The 16,144-nt window shown below is 44.0% G+C and overlaps 1 protein-coding gene across 4 annotated transcripts in view; it reads right to left on the minus strand.

The window, feature by feature from the left end:
* zmat4a (zinc finger, matrin-type 4a) overlaps window positions 1-16,144 on the minus strand; it is a 99,169-nt gene that overhangs the window by 42,717 nt on the left and 40,308 nt on the right. Inside the window, exon 3 of one of the 4 annotated variants that reach the window (XR_009787613.1) lies at window positions 7,142-7,272. The exons of the other annotated variants lie outside the window; for them this stretch is intronic. The gene's annotated coding sequence lies outside the window, so the exon portion shown is untranslated. The remainder of the gene's footprint in view (window positions 1-7,141; window positions 7,273-16,144) is intronic. 4 annotated transcript variants of the gene reach the window in all.

Consider the following 16,144-nt stretch of genomic DNA (forward strand, 5'->3'; position numbering starts at 1 on the left):
CCCTAGTGAGGATAAGCGGATGAATATCCAATTGGGGTGGAGGAGTGATTATTATCAGTGTATTATTATTACAATCTACTAATAATCATACGTGAATGAGCACTGCTAATGCACAAAGTTCAAACTCCAAACATCTTCATCTTTATGTGAACAAACAGAACCTTCACAATGCATTTCAGACTAACTAACACACACGTTGGTTATGTTGACAGCACTGGCTCGGGAGTGGAGAGGTAAGTGCAGATCTTCACTGGTGACGTAGATAAACTCGAGAAATTCGACTGACCTCTGGGCAGAAAAGGGTCTGGAACTCAGGAATGCGTGGATGATTTTAATTCATATTTTACGTTTACTGAGGCACCATAGGGCCAATATTACATCCCCAAAACTAGAAAAAGTTGGTTTGGGAAAATATGGCACCTTTAACTACAAGACACACATCGTTTTAGAAATTGCCAGAATAATAAGAGGATTTTTTTTTAGACAACTATAATAGACAAAGACAATACAGTCATGGCTAAAAGCATTGCCACGTTTTTAGCCAGGAATGTATTTATTTTTCTTTATTGTTTTTTAAGATTTTATTATTTTAATATATCATGATTTTACTTGTGACTAATTTATATTTCTGGTTGTTCTTTGAAGTTATATTTAAATTTGAGTTTAAGGTAGTTGAATAAATACAATTCTTTTAAATAAATTAATAATCAAGTTTATTAATCAATATCAATCAAAATATTTTTTTTCCCATAATCGCCCAGCCCTTGTGTAACATCCCCTCCCCCTTCACTCTGCGCAGGCATGCAAGAGCTGCGAAGCAAACCCAAACTAACATGTCAGATCATATAGCCAATAGCAATCACAATAAATATATTGAAAAGCTAATCCATATGATGGTATCGGCAGTGATCGGCAGATCTGACTCACCGATTATCCATACCGGAATCAGCAGCATAAAACCCTCATCGGAGCACCCCTAATTACAGTATACTGTATATAGTGGGCACAACATCAAGACACAAGATAAAGCATCCTTGGAATATCAGTGCTAAGCAAATATTTTAATAATTTTGCAATTGATTTATTCTTTTAAGCATTATCATTTTTACAATTGCAGTGCCTTGATTTTAGTGAGGATAGTACAGAGTCATTGCCATGAATGCAATTGTACTAATTAATTTCTTAAAAAAGGGTGTAAATAATACACAATAAAGGTGCTAAATCCAAGATAATCAAAAGACATTATATCATGCAACCAGTTCAGGGTGTACCCCGCCTCCTGCCCGATGACAGCTGGGATAGGCTCCAGCACGCCCGCGACCCTAGTGAGGAGAAGCGGCTCAGAAAATGGATGGATGGCATTATATCATGAATATACGTGGCCAGTACAAGGTCTGACATGGTCACCACACCTCATGGTGACAGGACCAGCACTCCAAAACGCTTAACGTCGGACCCTGATATATATATATATATTTATATATATGTATATACGCACGCACGCACCTGCGCACGTGCACACACACGCACACACACACACGCACACACACACACACACACACACGGCAGCATTGTGGGTGACTGGTTAGCATATCTGCCTCACAGTTCTGAGGACCGGGGTTCAATGTGAGTGTGAATCCATCCATCCATTTTCTGAGCCGCTTATCCTCACTAGAGTCGCAGGAGTGCTGGAGCCTATCCCAGGTATCATCGGGCAGGAGGCGGGGTACACACTGAACTGGTTGCCAGCCAATTGCAGGGTACACATAAACAAACAACTATTCACACTCACATTCGCACTTATGGGCAATTTAGAGTCTTCAATTAACCTACCATGCATGTTTTGGGGCTGTGGGAGGACACCGGAGTGCCCGGAGAAAACCCGCGCAGGCACGGGGAGGGGCTGGGGATTGAACATATATATATATACACACACACACACAAATAATACAGACCATGATTCTGATCAGAGACAAAAATGCATATGGTTTCTGATTTAATATTTTTTGTAATCCAAATGAAATGTGTTGCAATGCTTCAGGTACGTTATTTATATTTCTTTTGGCCACATTGTGATGATACTGATAAGCGTGATCATTATCTTTATCAAAACCATGATATGAAATTTTCACACTGTTTAATTTTTTAGTACAGCTGCTAAAAAAAGTAATTACACAGAGAAAGGCTAACTGGCATTCATTGAAGTTTTTACTTGGATGCAGCAGGTGCTGTAGAACTCCTCTCCTTAATCATTTCGTTCCTGCTGGGATACAAATGGAGCCGACTAGCTGTGTTATGTAGTGATAATGGAGCCAATCTGGGTGACAGTGGACTGCTCCCTGGGTCTCCGTCTGTGCAAGTAGTACCATGTTGTTGTCATCCTGGAGCTATTATCCACAGAGAATGCATAGAACACAGATCACCCTTTTATGCAGTAAACAATGTATGCTCCTTGTTTCAATATTTTGAGCAGAGAAAACAGCCACAACACAAGTGAAGAGTTATATGTTCTAATTTCCATGCCCATGTCTGAAGAAGAACATTTCAAACTGGCACTCCATGTCACAAAGACTGCCAACCTTTGGGGTATACAATTACCTGACCTAACTTCTCTCTGTATACAACCTCGCCATTCATTTCACTGCAATGGCATTTGCCTACTGTATGTTTGGAAGGAGTAACAGCCAATGCAAAAGCTTTGTAAGGATGATCTCTATTTTTAATTAGACAATCAATAGACTGATTTTGGCGGATAGCCAGTGATACCACACCATTAGGTGCCCAGTAATATCAGTAGGGGTCAAGTGACACTTCACTAATACAAAAAAAAGTACATCCATCCATCCATTTTCCAAAGCAGTTTTCCTCACTAGGGTCGCAGGTTTGCTGGCGCCTATCTCAGCTGACTTCGGGCAAGAGGCGGGGTACACCCTGAACCGGTCGCCAGCCAATTGCAGGGCACATAGAAACAAACAACCATTCGCACTCACATTCACACCTACGGGCAATTTAGAGTCTTCAATCAACCTACCATGCATGTTTATGGGATGTGGGAGGAAACCGGAGTACGCAGAGAAAACCCACGCAGGCATGGGGAGAACATGCAAACTCCACACAGGCGAGGCCGGATTTGAACCCTGATCCTCAGAACCATGAGGCAGAGGTGCTAACCAGTTGTCCACCATGCCGCCAAATAAAGTAAAAAAAAAAAAATCATGTAGCGTCAATCGAACCACGCCAAGTTAGGTTGACACACCGCAAATTAGCAGCGAGACGCAACAGGTGCTAATGTTTGCAGCCTACTACTGCTAACGTTTGCAGCCGACTACTGCAGCTGGCGTCTCAGCAGTGACGCCGACCATGTGGGTGCACAGTATACTGTGTATTTATGAGAAGACATACAGACAACTCCTCCTCGACGATGTGTGGTATCGTGCTTCACTGACTCATTCTGACACCCCCACTACTCCCCCACACGCACACACACACCACCCTTCCTTCTGTCCATGGCCGTGTCCTTCATTTCTGTCATGTGTACACACTTACACATTGACAACCTTCCTCCAGCGACAAAACCAAGACCAGACTATCAACCATCTCAGAAATAAATGAGATAATAATAATATAAAATACTCATGCCAGACCAAACTATACAAGCGGAAGAGGCATCCTTTACAGTGCATTCCTGTAGGTTAATGACTGGTAAAATGGAATCAATGAGCAGCTAATTGGCAGGGGACTGAGCAATGTAAATAAAGAAACAGAGGTCAATGAAAAATTGTAAAACCCAGATATCTCAAAGACATTAGTATTTGGATTTAAGGGAAGAGTCATAATGTGAATGGGTTCTCTGTCGTTATTCATATATTTGTGAGCTACAGTAAATTGCTTTAAAATGCACTGGTTTTGCCTTTGGGGTCAAGCAATCCTAAGAATGTAAAATGACAACTATAATGCTAATGTATTGCACTTTCCTCAATATCTTACTATTTCATTAAAACATTAGTGTTTGTGTGTGTGTGTGTGTGTGTGTGTGTGTGATTTGAATGTAACAAGGTTGGGAGGATGTTCCTTATGCCAATGCATATCTAGTATAATGAAAATATTTTTTTGTTTTGAAGCTCTAAATCGTCTTTTCTGTCACCACTGTGCTGTGGGTGATTTGAGTAAAACAGTCTATGCTCACCCGCTTGTGTTTGTGGAAGCTGGGCTGAGTTTTTTTTTTTTTTTTTTTCTCGTGCGGGGCTGTTGTTATTTTCATTCAATTTGTCGCTGCATGGGATACATAGATGCAGGATAGCAGATCATCCCGGGAACCACGCTGTCTGTCTCGTGACGTCAACAAGCTGAACTGCTCTGTGAGGGGACAGCTTTGGGCTACAGATTGTCTGGATGGCGTGGATCCTGGCCTGACTATTTGCACAGCATACATGTTGCGTTATTTGGGGGCCAGGAAACACTGTCTACTCATGCGCATCTCCCCTGCGGCACATGTACAAGAAATAGGACACTGAAGTACAAGGGTATCCTGACAAAGAAAGGATAAAAAGACTTGGTGTGAGGAGACAAAGCAATCTATTTCTGTGCATACAGAGGAGGGCAAAGCAGAGCTGAGACCGTCCACTACAACACTCACTCACTCACACACATTCACCTGCTTTTAAACAGCAAGGGGAACCCATATGAGATACATTCAATGCCGACTTCACTTAAGTGTGTCGCAAACAAGGATAGTATCTGGAAGTATACATAAACATTAAGTATGAGTAAAACTGTTTATTGGTATCATAATGCAAATCAATATGTTATGTACTTGTGTATGTATTTCTGTGATTTTATAATTTTTCGCAATGATAACCTTTAGATTTCACGCTATGACTTCTGTTAGGAAGAAATCATTGTTTCGGGTTAAAAACGTTTAAGGTATATTAACTCCACTAGTAATGTTTTACTTTAATATTTCACATTCTTAATGGGCATACAAGTGTAAAAAGTAATAATAGCCATTGAATAGGGTCTGCTACCTCGTAAAACCTACAAGACTACAAAAGAGGAGGGACACCAACGTTCTTGCATTTGGCCAATTTGCTGACGCATCCACTTCTGTACTTTTAGTATCTGTATTGTCCTTATCTGTGGTTTGCACAGCGTAACATAATAGTGAATGACAGGCTTCCACCGCATGACCCAGTTGAGGGACTCGTGAGATATTTTGATCAGTTACCCTGACTCAGCAAAATGTACAGCTGTGATAATTGCCTGCTCAGCTCTACTGATGAACCACATGAAAGCAAACATGTTTAGCGCCAAATGAGTTGTCCGTTGGAGATGCTACTCACTTCAATAAGGATGTCCTGAAGGTTTCCAGAGTGAACACAGCTCATGATTGTAATATATAGTAGTTAAACTTGGGAAACAGTATTTATCCTGTACCCATCTTCACAAATCCACTAAAAAGCATATTAAAATATTTAGGCAAGTAGCTGTGCTTTGAAACCTAATGACAGTGGGCTGCGAAATAATAAATAAAAAAAGCAGCTAGTAGTGTGTGTCTAAAAATGGAATTTGCATCATTAAGGCAGCATCCTCAAGAAGTTCATTCATTCATCTTCCGTACCGCTTATCCTCAATAGGGTCGCGGGCGTGCTGGAGCTTATCCCAGCTAACTTCGGGCAAGAGGTGGGGTACACCCAGAACTGGTCGCCAGACAATCGCAGGGCGCATATAAACAAACAACCATTCGCACTCACATTCACACCTTAGGGCAATTTAGAGTCTTCAATCCACCTACTACGCATGTTTTTGGGATGTGGGAGTAAACCGGAGTACCCGGAGAAAACCCACGCAGGCACGGGGAGAACATCCACGCAGGCAGGGCTGGGATTTGAACCCCAGTCATCCACCGTGCCGCCCCTCAGGAAGATGAATTCTGTAAAACTTTTCTGCTTGCAGCTTGGGAGATTAGTTGGCCTAACCTGATTCTCTGCAAACATATAGGCCTGTCATCATATATTTTTTTTTACAACAATATATTTTCCCAAAAACTATCATGATAAACATTATCGTTGTAACCTTGCATGCTTCCAGTGCGAAATGTTGGCATCAGGTCTACAGCCACTGACTCATACCTATGCATTCATTCCACTAGAATACAAACTTTTTTGTATGTCTCCTTTCTCAGAATCAGAATCAGAATCAACTTTATTTGCCAAGTATGTCCAAAACACACAAGGAATTTGTCTCCGGTAGTTGGAGCCGCTCTAGTATTATTCACCGAAAATAGGTATCATCTATTGGAATATAGAAATTAAATGAGAGCACCTCATAAAAAATTTAGTGTGTTAAGTGTGCAATCTGTTAGAAATTGCTCAAGGAAAGGTTTGGGCAATGAAGCATCAGATTGCAGTCACTTCTTGTTCCATCAAGGAAGTGTCTGACACCTGTGCCATCTCTAGGAAGACCGCTATATCATCCCACCAAGATCCAGTGGCAATGCTGGAGGCTTGATTTAACAGTAGGTGGCAGATGTGTAAACTAACTCGGAAACAATCACATAAGTCTACACAGATGAGTATTTGCAGTGGCTATTATTATTGCTTGATGAAATATAAAATTATACATCAATTAATAATGCGAGAGATAATGGCAAAGTAGAGAATGAGACATTGCTCATTGCGTTCAATGTTCAGTGATCAAGTGGATACAGCTGGAAAATAAATGAGAGCCTCAGGTGATAAAAATACTCAATTTTGCTTAAAAAACAAACTAATCTCTCCCAGTAAAAAGGTACTATGAAAAATATTATACAAATTAAAGGCTACAAATTGATGATAAGCATTGTACACAAAAACTATCCTGCTTATAGTTTGACCAAATATGAAAGGACATTTGTTACGTGTAAACTTTGTTACGAACGGATGGAGACTGGACCCAAGAGCAGGCGGAGGCTGAGAGGTTGTGATGAACAGTTTATTGAAACAAAGGGAAATATAGTCCCTGAGATGCGCTGGCAGGTTGTTGAGGCATAGAATGCGTGGCAGGTTGGCGGCAGAAATCCACTTGGTGAGGGACACGGAGGAAAGACTGAGGACAACGAAAGAACACAAAGGTCAGAATGATGACATGGTATTGCCTAGCTTACTAGGAGACTGGGGAGCCGTTGTACCACTGGAGAAGCTGTAATATTCTGGCGAGGATTTCTGGGATCAGGCAGGCTTAAATGCAGGTGGTAACGAGGGCTGATTGGTGACAGGTATGCAGCCGAGGAAGGTGCTGGAAAGAGAGAGGGGAGGGGAGAGAGGGCGAGAGGGCGCAAGGCGCCACCCAGGCTCCAACAATAGTACTGCAGGGCAGCTCATGACAAACTTATCGCTAAAGTGTTAAACCAGGGATGGGCAACTTAAATAATTGAGGGGGCCACAATTTTTCATCTACCAGGAGGCCACAGAGAATCGCACACTTCCTAACCAGATGTATGGTAAAAATGCCATTTTAAATATGGACAAATGTGTTTTCTCTATTAAACCATTGTAGATCACAGTATCTTAATATCATGCTGAAATGCATGTATAATAGATCTACTCTTCAACAAAAAACTACTTGAAGCAAATAATAATACAATAATACAAAAAGAGCCATATATTGTGATTTTGTTTTGCATTACAAGAACTCATTTTGTGCATTTTTTTCCCACCAAAATCAATTCATTATATTATACAATGTTGCTGCATGTCATTCAAACCCTCCAAATTAATAGGCCACCTCACTGACCTGCATGATATATTGCAGTATATGGCACGGAAGTTCACCCTGCTTTGTTGAAGGAGGCCTCGGTGCGTCTCACCTGTCCTACCGCTTCTCCAAGCCACCCTAGGTTTTTGCAACACTATTAATGATGTTAAATCTGTCCATGTTTTGGGAGGACACACAAAACACAACTCCTCATGCACTTTAAACAAACTGTCACCGATTCTTGTGAAGAAAACAATTTAGCTGTTGTTTGTGTACTTTTGTTGACCAGTAGGTCGGCTGCTCTTCGGTACCCAGCATGCATTGTGGCATGCAATGCCGAACTTTTTTTCCTAATAAGGAGATTAACCGTTATTATTTAGTTTGTTTAAGGTATCCGTAGTTCATTGAATGTGTGTCATAATTAACTTTTTAAATTACATTTACATGAAACCGTAACTTTGACTTATTTGAGATACAGAAACATCCCGGTCAGCTTCATCGATTGTTTTTTTAAAATTTATTTATTCATTTTTTTATTACCTGTCCTGTTCAGCTGCATGGCCATGCAGAATGGTGGATCTTTATGCCTTTTGTGCTGGAATAGTTTTGCCGTGCAACAGAGGGAGTTTGAGAATAATGAAAGAATTAAAGAATAATTAAAAAATAAGCAGTGGGAGTATTTTCCCACTGCTTATTTTTTAATTATACTCATGTTTATTGAAAATGCAGCTGAACAGGATATTAGTGTCTAGTTATCTGATATTCCCTGTCAGAATAGGAAAGTTTGTATTTTGGGCCGCAGGCTTCCATGAGTTAGCCTTTATAGGGAGTATTGTTGAGTTTGAGCAATTGATAGCATATTCTGATAATCTTAATGAGGTTAAAAACTGTTTGAAGTGATGATATCTGCGTAAAGATTGATTTTGTGTTCTGACACAGGAGTTCAGATACCTTTAATAATAGTGTTCTGTTGTATCACTATTGCCAGTGGTTCGATAAATAGTGTGAATAGCAGGGGTGAGAGTGGGCATCCTTGTCAAGTTCCTCTTTGTAAAGTCAAACTTTGTGATGTGACCCCATTTGTGGTGACAGTTGCTTTGGGTGAGTTGTACAACGTTGCGATTCAGTGAACATATGAATCAGTAAAGCCAAATTTGTGAAGTACTGCCAAAAAAATTAAATAAAATACCAGTTAACTTTGTCAAAAGCTTTTTCTGCGTCTAGTGACAAGACAATTGTTTTTAGACTATTACACCGAGACATACTTATTATGTTTATCAGTCACCTGACATTGTTGGTGGAGCTCCGTCCTTTAATAAAACCTGTTTCCTCACAATATACTATCAATGGGAGAATTTTTTTCCAGTCTGTTGGCTAAAGCCTTCGAAATGATTTTGATGTCCATATTAATGGACATTTTTTTTCTCTATGGAAAATCCATCATTGTCTGAATCTCTACCTATCTCTATCTCTACCGGCATATCATTTATTCTGCGAGGGTTAACGGGGTGTCTAAAAACTCTTTACTTTCTGAAGTTAATTAAGGGATGTTTAGGTTATTGATAAACATTTCAATGGCATTTTTATTAAGGTTATTGTGGGATGAATATCAGCTATTATTGAAGTTGTAGAATATATCAATAATATCCTGTGGTGATTAAGTAAGTATGTCATTAGAATTTTGCATGGTTGTAATTATTGTTTTTTCTTTGTTAGGTTGAAGTTGGTTTACGATAAATATTCCTGATTTATTATTTATGTATCACGTGAGTTATACATATAAACACAGTAGCATGCTTCCGTCCTTTCTACTTTATGAAGACTTTCTGCTGTTAATGTTCAAATTTTGCGATGATCGGACAGGGATGATTCCCTGCTACCGGTCCTCCTAGTCTGTGTACTCGGTGGAAGGTAAAGTTGGTGAGTGTCTCCTTTGGGATTTTGGGATTTACTTGAGCCTATGGGTTACTAGGTGTACTCCCCGAAATGCCGGAAAAGAGGAGGTTATCCCGCATGGTTCTTGACTGTAAGTCCAGCATTCCTTCTTTGATTTTTTTTTTGTTTTCTTTCTTGAGACCTCCTACTTCAGTTGTCATCCCTTTCATTTCTGACTGCAGTGCGGCATTGTCTTCCTTTAACTCTTTGACTTGCTGTTGCGTGAACTCCAAGCTGCTTTTGAGCTCCTTAATCTCCTGGTGTAATAAATCGACAAGTGATAGCTTCTTGTCAATGGAGGAGAGGACTTGAACATGAGCATCGGGTGAGCTAGGTAGTAGATCTTCAGTGCTAGTGGACAAGTTAGCCTTTCATCTTTTCAGTGGGTTGCTGCGGTCATCATGGTGGGATCCACTATCTTGCATCACGAAGTGATCGAAAGCTCAGTAAATACAATTTCCGAGTGGCTCTATGATGGTATCTTGGCATCAGCAGGGATTGGATAAAAAGTAATAAATAATAATCAGCCCCGCAAAAAGAGAAAAAAAAGTGGATGAGGAGGAAATTAAGTCTCGGTGTTGCTAATCTGATCTCAAAGCGCCAAGTTTTGTATGGGAAATCTCTCGGTCTCTCGCAGTATCAGAGCATGTCTCGCGGTGTCAGAAGCCTCATTGATTGTAAAACAGACGTTAACATTAGCTGGTGTCTCGTCCGGCAATGCCAGCATTCTCTTCTTAGTAATTATGCAATATTTTCCCCTTCTCCATGTTGAAGGTATTGGTGTGACTCACCAGCACGACAAAATCCATCACGGATGACAACTACTGTCATCTTTTTCTCTAATGGTGAACAACTTGTGGAAGAAGTACAAAGCTTCTTTGTAAATGGTGAAATGTGTAGCTACAAATGATCATGTATGGTGGAGGAAGCATTTTTATAATGTTCCAAAATTAAACCAGGGGCCACTCAGAGTGTGCATTGCCAGTTGCCCATCCCTGGCATAAACTATAGCAATCCAAGCAACAAACCTAATCTATCAAATGTTACATCAAGATAGTTATTACCCCAGTGTTCCGCAAAAGATAATAATGATAATATCAAGCCATCCGTCCATAGCTTGTCTCCCAAATCCACCTCGTTATGCTGGGGAGCCCGGCGGCTGCGGTCAATTTATTTATCAATGTACCCTAGTATTCGACCAACAACCGGTCACGTATGCCCAGGATAAGACCAAGGTCCGGTCCGGCGGCATCGTGGGCGATGGCGGTCAGCAGCACCAACCCAGCGTTACGTTCCTCCTTCCCGGCATTCGAATCTGAACTGAGGAGAGTTTTTGATCACCCCGTCAAGGGCAAGGAAGCCGGTAGCCGGTTGTTGGACCATTCCCAGGGGGACTTGTCAGTAGCCGAATACTCTATTTCGTTCCGCATCCTGGCAGCAGAGAGTGGATTCGGCGATGTTGCGTTGAGTGGCATTTTTCGTCGGGGACTCTGTCCTGCCGTCAAAGATGAGTTGGCGGCCCGGGACGAGACCAGTAATTTGGAGGAGTTGATTGCACAAGCCATTAGACTGGACAATCGACTGAGGGAACGGCAGCGCGAGCGGGCGGCTGAACGGCGCATTTTTTTTTGAGTCCGTTTCCCCGGGACATTCTTCGTCCGCCATGGAAGACACCGCCTGTGTTCCCCCATCCACCTCGGCGTCGAGGAGGGAGCCGGCCCTGGCCGTGGAAAAGCCGATGCAACTCGGCGGGGGGCGACTGACGGAGACGGAACGTCGGAGACGCATGAGAGCGGGGGCGTGTCTGTACTGCGGCCTACCAGGACACAAGGTATCCACCTGCATGGCGAGACCTTCACGGGGAAGTGACGCTACACGTTCCAAGCAGAGCGGCCAGGTGGTGGTGACAGCGCCTTCTGCCTCAGGAAAGAACGTCTCATCGTGTGAGTATTTTGATAAAGACTTGGTACCCGGTGAATTGAGAACTGGATCGAACAACAAGAGACTACAATTGCCGGGCGAAGTATCGGGATTTGGCGGCAGTGTGAAGGTTTCCGCGTTAATTGACTCCGGAGCTGATGAGTGTTTTGTGGACTCCTGTGTGATAGAGACTCTAAATTGTCCACTGTACAGACTTAGCAAACCGAGAAAAGTTCTTGATTTGGATGGGCGTCTCCTGGCGGTTACAACACACATTACGGCTCCACTGTGTTTAAAGCTCTCTGGTAACCACATCGAATCGCGGCGATTTTTTGTAATGCCCTGTCAATCAGCTCCAGTTGTGCTGGGATTAACGTGGTTAAAACTTCATAATCCAGATATTAATTGGGATCAACTACAGATTGTGAATTGGAGCCTATTTTGTCACTCATTGTCTGCAGTCTGCCATGTTGACTACCACCCCCCGTGTTCAAGACGAGCACATCGATTTGGCTAGAGTACCGGCTGAGTACCATGATTTGCAACTAGTGTTCAGTAAGGATCGCGCCCAGTCTTTGCCTCCGCATCGTCCATACGACTGTTCCGTAGAGTTGATTCCCGAGGCTCCACTACCATGTGCGAGGCTGTATCAGATTTCCAAGCCTGAGCAAGAGGCATTAAAGAATTATATTTCGACTTCGCTAGCTGCTGGGTTGATTCGTCCCTCATCGTCGCCAGTGGGCACTGGATTTTTCTTTATCGATAAAAAGAACGGGACCCTGCGACCCTGTGTCGATTTCCGGGGTCTTAACGACATCACGATAAAAAATAAGTATCCTCTCCCGCAGGTGGACTCGGCGTTTGCCCCTTTGCAGTCTGCAAAGGTGTTCACAAAATTAGATCTGCGAAATGCCTATCACCTGGTGAGGATGAAGGAGGGAGATGAGTGGAAGACTGCGTTCAATACTCCATTAGGTCATTTTGAGTACTTAGTCATGCCTTTTGGACTTACGAATGCACCCGCTGTGTTTCAGTGTCTTATTAATGATATGCTTCGGGACATGATAAATGTATTTTGTTTTGTGTACTTGGACGACATCTTAATCTTTTCCCGTGATCTACGTGAACATCGCCAACATGTCCGCATGGTGTTGCAGCGCTTGATGGAAAACCGTCTTTACGTCAAGGCTGAAAAGTGTGAGTTCCATGCGGAGTCGGTACAGTTTTTGGGGTTCATTGTGGAGAAGGGCCAGCTTCAGGCCGATCCAGCCAAGATCCAGGCTGTGGTTGATTGGCCAACTCCAACGTCTAGGAAGCAGTTGCAGAGGTTTTTGGGTTTTGCTAATTTTTATAGGCGATTTATACGTGATTACAGCCTTAAAGGTGGGACCTCTGACGAGACTTACTTCCAATAAAATACCATTTGTATGGACCCCTAAGGCAGAAGTGACTTTTGATCATATTAAACAATTGTTTGTGAAGGCTCCTGTGTTACATCATCCTAATCCTGACCTTTTTTGTTGTCGAGGTGGACGCATCTGATTCAGGTGTGGGGGCGATCCTGTCCCAGAGGTCCCCGGTCGACCAGAGGCTGCACCCCTGTGCCTTCTTCTCTAGGCGCCTGAGCCCTGCAGAGGCCAATTACGATGTGGGAAATAGAGAGCTGCTGGCCATTGTCCTGGCGCTGCAGGAGTGGAGGCATTGGCTGGAGGGTACGAGGGAACCTTTTCAAGTTTTCACCGACCACAAGAACCCGTCTTACCTCCGGACTGCTAAAAGACTCAACCCCCATCAAGCACGTTGGGCCCTGTTCCTTACCTGTTTCGATTTCATCATCACTTACCGCCCTGGGTTGAAGAACGGCAAACCTGACGCCTTGTCTAGGCTGCATGGCCCGGCTGCTGTTCAGCCTGTTGTGGAGACCATTCTACCTGGGACCCGGGTGGTGGGAGCGCTTCAGTGGGAGGTTGAGAAGAAGGTGGAGGAGGCGGGGAGGGACGTCCAGGCCCCGGGAGGTGTACCTGATGGCAAATTGTTTGTTCCAGTCATTTTACGTCCAGAGGTGTTGAAGTGGGGACACACTTCTAGAGTCGCTTGCCATCCTGGGGTCAGTCGGACACTTTTCCTCATTTCCCAACGGTTCTGGTGGCAGGGACTACGCAGGGACGTTAAAGAATATGTTTCGGCATGATCAGTGTGTGCCCGTAGCAAGATGTCCCATCGTCCTCCAGCTGGTCTTCTTCGTCCACTGCCCATTCCTTCCCGCCCCTGGTCCCACGTCGCCTTGGACTTCATCACGGGCCTTCTGCTGTCCGGAGGGAACTCGTTCATCCTGAGTATTGTCGACAGATTCTCCAAGATTCTCCATGTCGTTGCTCTGCCGAAGCTGCCGTCCTCCTTTGAGACTGCTAATCTCCTTGGCGACCATGTCTTCCGAGTTCATGGTATTCGTGCTGATCTGGTGTCTGACAGGGGGCCGCAGTTCGTCTCTCGGGTCTGGAGGTTGTTCTGCAAAGCGCTGGGGGCGTCCTCCAGTCGTTCATCTGGTTTCCACCCGCAGACCAACGGCCAGGCTGAGAGGGCGAATCAAGATGTGGAGGTTGCTCTTCGCTGTGTTTGCCATCAGTACCCCTCCTCGTGGTCTTCTCACCTGCCTTGGGTGGAATATGCACATAACACCCTCGTTTGCTCTGCCACTGGACGGTCGCCATTCATGACTGCATACGGTTACCAGCCGCCGTTGTTCCCTTCTCAGGAGAGGGAGGTAGTCGTCCCGTCTGTACAGGTCCATCTCCGAAGGGCTCATCGGGTGTGGCGGGATGCAATGGCGGCCTTGTCCCGCACTGAGGCTCGCAACAGGCAGTTAGCTGATCGTCATCGGATCTCAACTCCTCCCTACCATCCGGGTGAGAAGGTCTGGTTGTCCACACGAGATTTGCATTTGGCCGGGGGTTCTAAAAAACTGGCTCCTCGGTATATTGGTCCTTTCGAAATTGACTCTGTTGTTAACCCGCTGGCAGTTAAACTTCGGCTTCCTCCCACCATGAAAGTTCACCCTGTATTCCATGTCTCCTTCCTCAAACTGGTTTCCTCCAGCCCTCTGTGTCCTCCAGCGGTGCCTCCTCCTCCTCCGCGGGTGGTAGATGGTGAGCCAGTGTACACGGTGGGTGAACTATTGGATTCCAGAAGAAGGGGCAGGGGTGTGCAGTATTTGGTCGACTGGGGGGGTTACGGCCCTGAGGAGCGTTCCTGGGTTACCCGCTCTTGGATCCTAGATCCGTCCCTTCTCCGGGGCTTCCACTCTCTACACCCGCAGAAGCCGGATGGTCCGCCAGGGGGCGTCCTTTGAGGGGGGGATACTGTCATGGCCCTGTGTTTCAAGTTGTTTTTCTTTGTGTTGCAGTGTCTGGGTGAGCGAAGGTGGGCGTGGACATCGGTGACGCACCTGTCATGCATTGTAATCATCAGCCTTTTTAGGGGGCACCGTGACAGTGTGTGGGCGTCGGAATATTCACTCATTTATATGCCCCGTGTTTGCCGCCGTTCTGACCGCTGTCCAAATTTAGGCTCAATATGATTATACCACACGGACCGTTTGTCGTGTCTCCCTGCATTATCTGTTTTTGATTCTCTCTGGATGTGAGTCCCTTTAGTTGCGTATGTCTCGCCATCACATGCTCTGCCATTTAATTAAAATTGTTCGGACCTCTGACCTGGAGTCTAAGTATTGGGATCTGCCCTTACGGCATTGCCGATTGTGACATTCACCATGTGTAGAGGTCTTGACGCGCTCCCTCCCGCTCCGAGCCTCAGCCTACACCGCGCGGAACTTCATTCAAGTCAATCGGGTGAACGAAACAATGAAATACCGTCTATGCCAACATAGAGGCAGCTAACAAGTTAGCTAACAACACTGGGTTGCGCTCTTTCTTCCACTGATGGTTTTTAGTGTTTATTTTAGTCTTCAAACCAACGTAAGGGCTGATGACAGACACAAACATAAAATATATATTACTTTACCATACTGGAAAGAAAGGAGAAAGAGTCATATTACAAGCTTAACACTGAGCTAAAACTTCACAAAAGTCAAACTAGCAACTTTACATCACAATGAATTGGGACAAAATTGACAAAAACGTGTTGAGGTTCGCTCTCGGAGTGACCAGGTTGGATAAAATTAGAAATGAGCTCATCAGAGGGACAGCCAAGGTTCGATGTGTTGGAGACAAAGTTAGAGAGAGCAGACTTCAATGGTTTGGACACGTCCAGAGGAGAGAGAGTGAGTATATTGGTAGAAGGATGATGAGGATGGAGCTGCCAGGCAAGAGAGCTAGAGGAAGACCAAAGAGAAGGTTGATGGATGTCGTGAGGGAAGACATGATGGCAGTTGGTGTTGCAGGATGCAGGAGATAGGCTCTCATGGAAAAGGATGAGCCGAAAGGAAAAGAAGAAGAATGAATTGGGACAAAATTGACAAAAACGTCTCACAGTATCACAAACACTAACCTTGTGTCTCATCGGTGTGTAGGTAAAGGAATCACTATTTTACAGAGCATAT

This window comes from Phyllopteryx taeniolatus, chromosome 3, assembly GCF_024500385.1.
Source record: "Phyllopteryx taeniolatus isolate TA_2022b chromosome 3, UOR_Ptae_1.2, whole genome shotgun sequence".
NCBI classification, from domain to species: domain Eukaryota; kingdom Metazoa; phylum Chordata; class Actinopteri; order Syngnathiformes; family Syngnathidae; genus Phyllopteryx; species Phyllopteryx taeniolatus.